Source organism: Oreochromis aureus, linkage group 3 (genome assembly GCF_013358895.1).
Source record: "Oreochromis aureus strain Israel breed Guangdong linkage group 3, ZZ_aureus, whole genome shotgun sequence".
NCBI lineage: Eukaryota > Metazoa > Chordata > Actinopteri > Cichliformes > Cichlidae > Oreochromis > Oreochromis aureus.
This window is the reverse complement of record NC_052944.1, coordinates 117,051,707-117,057,706: the sequence shown is the minus strand read 5'-3', so window position 1 is coordinate 117,057,706 and position 6,000 is coordinate 117,051,707. Positions and strand designations below refer to the sequence as shown.

Genomic DNA, 6,000 nt, shown 5'->3' with positions numbered 1-6,000 from the left:
TTTATAACATGTCACCGCATGCGTTGATTTATATAGTTCCATATTGTCAGCAAAAAATCCTTCACTGTTCTATTTTCATTTTGCAGATATGGTTCAAGAGACTGTGGATTTGCTGTTGAGGAGAGGGAACTGGACGTGTTTCCCGAGGAGGGGCTACCGGTTGGATTGTGTGGTGATCCAAACATTGGGGAATATTTACAACAGGCTGTACAACAAAACACACTGCAGCAGCCACAGGACTGGGAATCGGCCACAGAACTGTATTTGGCCCTGAAGGACATAGCTGGGTTTTAGATACCAACTGAACTTCAGTTTGTAATGACATTTGTCAGAGTTACTCTGACGAAGACACACACGGTGTCGAAACGTTAGTTTCTTTCCTTTTTTTGCACCTAATAAAACCTTTGGACTTGAGTGCTCCAGCCCTTCTGTTTTTCCTTCATTTTTTAATGTTAGTAGTGTTTCCTTTCCCTCTTGCTAAATTGAATATAATATTGTTCATAATATACAGCAACTGGCATGGATTTAAATATTAACATTTAACCACAAGGAAACATTTAAAATTTTCTTTAATAAAACCATTTACAAATAGTGTCCAGCATTTCTGTCACTTTTCCAACATACACAATATTCAGAAAAACAACTAAATGTTTAACAATATGGAAGTTGCTTGTCACATAAATGTGTTAAGTAGTATGCCAACGGCAGCTGAACCTAACAGGGTAACTCAGTAACTGTAACTTGATGACCTTGCTGATTTAAGAACATCCAAATCCTGGAGCATTTTGAATTCCAAAGTCCATGTTGGCCTTAAAGATCCTGTATGAGTCACAGATGGGTAGCTTCAGAGTATTTGCACAGATGTTTGCAACTGGAAAAGGCGAAACACTTAAAAACTGGATGCGTGGTGGTGGTGTCATTCCTGCCGGTGGAACTGCCGTCAGCCCTGTGGCAAAAATCATCAAATCTTCCAGACACACTGCTGTTGCCTTCTCTGAAAGAAGAAAGTAAACACTGTAGTACATTACAGAAAATTTATTTCCTCACCTCTCCTTTCATAAAACTATAAACAAATAAAAATGGTCATTCAAACCTTCACAATCAAGGAGATAATCTGCCCAAAAGCCAAGTGTTAGGACCTCCTTATGCCGCTTGTTGCTTCCTGCTGGGCTGAGATCTGGTCTGAACATGCTCTCCAGTTCTGAAGCAGTCAGGGCCTTGGCAGAGAAGCATAGGAGTGGGGCCAGCACACTGGAATTTTGTTGCAGTGCACTTAAAAATTCAGACTTTCCAGTCCATCTTTAAATCTGCAAAGGATAGACAAATAACTAATAATTGGTTTATAGCTATAACTATTGCAGTCTTCTAAATTGTGTTTAAATGTCTTTAACTACTAGAACTTTCATTATAAATTTGGACAGATTTCAAATGCATAGAATCACTCATACACAAAAACAATTCATAGCGCTCAGAAATTAACTGTGACAGCAAAAAAAGAAGAGCTCATTGGGATTTTAGCATTTAAAAAAAAAAAAATAGTGCTTTCACACTGGAATAAACAAGTGTGTCAAACAAGGATGACCTCTTTTATAAATAACTGAAAAATTAATCATGTTGCATGACTATGATTATTATGGGTCATTGTGAACAATAAATGTATACTAAATTAGAGTTCTAGTGTCAAAAGGTTAATAGCATGCGACAGTGGCTCAGGAATTAACTAGTTGTTCATCAGATCACCGATGCTACTGAATCAGTTTTTTCATATACATCTGAAGGTCTGAAAATGTCAGTGGTTGCTGTGATGAGCAACTGGCCATCCTGAATTTAAAAGGAGTAATGAGTTTACCGTTGAATGACACTTTGGTTTCTTTCAAGGATGTACCATCTGAGGTACTCCTCCACAAATGCTTGTTTCTCAAAAGGCTTGACGTTTCTGAGGCATCCAGCAGTTTGGAAGATTGTGCTGTTTTGCAAAATAAGATTATGCAAAGACTCCTCTGATTCAGCTTTCAGAACCTATAAAAAAAAAAAAAAAAAAAAAGGTTTACTGTAAGAAAAACAAAAATATAATTTTCACTACTTTTACGATTCATTCAAACATTGGATTAAAAAAATAATCAATTTGTTATTTCACTTGTGTTGTTGGGAGTTGGAAATCCGTCCTTTCAGATTACAGAATCTACTTTCAAGATATGATCCAACCCGGATAACTTTTATCCCGATTAAATCTTTTAAACTGGCCCCAAGTGTCTTCTAAGTAAACCCATTCCCTGAGCCTAGGTAATTTTCTACCTGATGTAAAATTTTTGTGATCTCCTCATCTTGCACATCTTCTACAGTGGCGCTGAAACTCTGATTCCCTGTGATGTGGTTGACCAGGTTCTTGGAGAGGAAATGTGGTGCTGGTCCCCCATGCACAATGGATACAGCGATCATCTTTCCTGCTAAAAAGTACTCATCTTGCCTGGCAGCTGTTATACAGGGCACATAATTATCATGGTTAATTGCTATTAAATATGCTAATGAAAAAAATACGCCAATTTTTATTAAAATTTCCATTGTAATAATTACGGAGAAAACATCCACCTCTTGAATTATATACAAGATAACGGCTCTCTGGAGGTCCATCAAAGATGGGGCGATTTCGCAGACTGCCCATAAGAAGTGTGAGGAATTCACGCCTCGGGCCACCTGTATCCAAACCTTCTTCAAAGCTGCCAGCATCATCATTAAACTTGATGAACATGTCGTAGTTGTCAGAGTATGTGCTGCGTCGAAATCCTCTAACAGCTCCATCCCATACAGCTGACCTTGATATATTGAACCTGCCGACCTTCTTGTGGTCAAGTTCCAGTGCCAAATTTGCAATAATTCCATGTGCCTGCAAATTGGTGTCTCTAAAAAAGGGAAACTTTTTTTTTTTAAAGGTATATATACTTCTCTCATGATTGCATGATGTCTTGTACAGAACAAGATGGCGGTTAATTGATTCAAATGTTTAAATTACTAACACAGGTTCTTCTGGGGCTCAGCAAACAGTGAATCGTTATCTAATTGCAAAGTAAAGGCGGTGGAGATTGTCTGCTGCACTGTTTTACTAATAAAATAGTTTTTACCTGTTGTACTTCATTAGCAAGCACAAGATCCCCAGCACCCTTCCTTAGAGAACAAAGAAAAGCATTTTTGTTGTGTACTGTGAAAATATTAATTGACACTTTGAAAATATTTAAGCATCTTGATTAACTAACAAACAAGCAATACAAGTATTATGTAGTCCATGTTCCAAAAACCATATACAGAAAGAATGACAAAAGTGTATATCTCATTAATACATAGTGTAGGCAAAAACAGTAAAAGATTACATGTTCTTCAAATATCACTTACTCATATTCTGCCGCTTTCTGTAAAGGACTGCTTTCATGTTGAAGTTCCAATGGCTGAAACAAACAAACAAACACACGCACGCTGAACGCACGCACACACACACACAAAATGTATTTCACATATAACTATTAACTGTTTTACTGAACTGAGGCAAATGGTGGTGGCTAAACAACAAGAAAACTCTATAAAAATTTTAAATTGTACTTACCAGTGTATCAGCAAGATCAAACTCAGAGGGCCTTTTAATAACAATCTCTGGGTCAGAGTCAGACAAGTCTGAGTTTTCTCCAACTACAAAACATGAAAACAAATTAAGCTAAGCTAACTAAATTCATACTAATGTATGAAACTTTATTTGATCATCAATAATAGATTAATACGAAAGGCATAAAGTTAGCATTTAAAACTCATGACTCAGTAGATCCAAAATGGCTGAATTTCATGTTTCCAGGAAGAAACATAACATATACAAGCTAATTTAGGGAGCAATGGTGGCAGAGGAGTTAAAAGCCCGCCCTGTAATCAAAAGGTTGAAGGTTTGAGCCCTGCTCAGTCTGTCACATTTGTTGTGTCCTTGGGCAAGACACTTCACCCTCCATGCCAGGTGGTGGTAGTGGGAGGATAGGTGGCATCTGTGTACAGCAGCCTTGCTTCAATCAGTGAGTCCCAGGACAGTTGTGTCCACATTGTAGCTAATCACCAGCAGTGTGTGAATGTGTGTGGGTGAATGACTGGTTTTGTTGTGAAGTGTCTTGGGGGTTGTAGAACCCTAGAAGGTGCTATATCAAATACAGGCCATTCACCATTTTAATGTAGGTATGCTATTGACTTGGGTGCTTTATGCGTAATGTTATCATTTCACAATTTCAAAATTAGCATTTGTTGAAACTAAGGGAATGTGTCAAAATCCAAACAAACATTAGCAGCTTACCATCTTCAAAGTCACTCTTCAAGCAGATGAAAACAGTGATTCTTTGATAAGGCTTGCCAACTTCAGCCTTATAAGCCTCAAGTGTAAATGGTCTTTGTGTTCCAGGGACAGTAATGACCTCAGTGCCATCCGGATACAGAAGAAGGAAAGGTCCATCTTTTAGATCTTTGTTAAAGTCCTTCATTTTTTAACAGCTTGATTGAGCAGACTTGTGGCAGTAGCGTCAGGGTCTGTTGTTAGGAAAATAGTTTTTCCACGGTATGGCTTCAAACCACCCTTTTAATGGTCATCAAGCCGACATTTATCTGTAAGGAAAAGACATGAACAATGGGCCAAGTAGATACTAAAATGACTCTAAGCAGATCTATTCAAACTTGAATATTTATTAACTGCAAAAGAGGATCTTCCTGACAACCTAAATGTACAATTACTCATAAACAATTGTTCTTATTCTGGATAGCTTTAGTACACTGAACATTTTTACACAACTCCCCTAAGGAATAACAAAAGAATGTCATTAGAAAATTAACCTCAACTTGTTTTCAGACAGAGCTAGCCAAACTACCTGAACCTTTCTTTTTCCTTTTCTTTAAGCCCTTCCTCCCTTCAGAAAACTTTTGCCTCTCTTCATTTTTTCTTTTTTTCTGTATTCTAAGAAGGTGCTGAAGGTTGAGTCGGGCAGTTTGAGGTAGTCTATGATGCTAAAGGGAAACAAAGGAAAAATGTACTACAATGTCACACATTAAAGACATTCATTCATGTGACATTCCATTGTCCACACAACACGCAAATAAGGACAACACTGAATAATCTCACTAGAAAATTTCTACCAAGGAATGACAATGTAACTGATACTATTGACCAATACAATTCTACACCACTAAGTTTTAATGTATAGACACATAATAGTGTTAGTTCCTAAAGTTAACCAAACATAATAAATGAACTAATTTATTATCGTTTCAGTTGTGGAAATGCTCAGAGGACTGTTCCACGAAGCAAGCTAATCCCAAAAGCCAGGCTCACTCTGAAAATCCAGGCTCGATTGCCCCAAATTCGGTTCCAGGAACCAGGCTAACCTGCAGTCTTTCTGCTCATTCATTATGCAATATGCTTGTGGACAAGTCTGGTCCGTGGCACCCTAGCTGCGAGGTTTGTTAACACTAGAACTGCCCTCAAACCTTCACTACTAGAAAGGTCTTGAGCAGTCATTTTGACAGCTGCGTGCATTTTCAAATGAGCCTCGATTTTCTGAGCTCGCTTAGTGGAACAGCCCTCTGGTCTGCTATGGTCTGGAAACAGCTAACGCTAGGCTAATAAATCAATAAATAACAAACATTTTATTATGCTTATTAACTTACTCAATGGGAGTGAAGTGTCTCCGATGCAAGATGCGTGATAAAGCCTCTCGCCACAGCCGCTGCAAAAGTTTGGTGACTCCTCAACCAGCTTTTTCCCATAGCTAGGACAAAACATTCACCCGTTTTTCAAACGAAATGCGCTACAGGCAGAGTAACTTCCGGTTCCAAAGACGAACAGCGCGGACATCCAATCAGTGATGTCTCCTGTTGCCGACTGGTACCTACCCTTTCCGGTTTTCTTAATGTAATTGTGCTTCTCAATTTGTTTTTGTGATTCTTCTTTTGTTTTCGTGCATCTTAATTTTATTTTGTGCTTCTCAA

The 6,000-nt window shown here is 38.2% G+C and overlaps 1 pseudogene; it reads right to left on the bottom strand.

The window, feature by feature from the left end:
* Positions 1 to 758: 758 nt before the first annotated feature.
* LOC120435129 lies at positions 759 to 5,790 on the bottom strand (annotated as a pseudogene).
* Between the last annotated feature and the right edge of the window lie 210 nt (positions 5,791 to 6,000).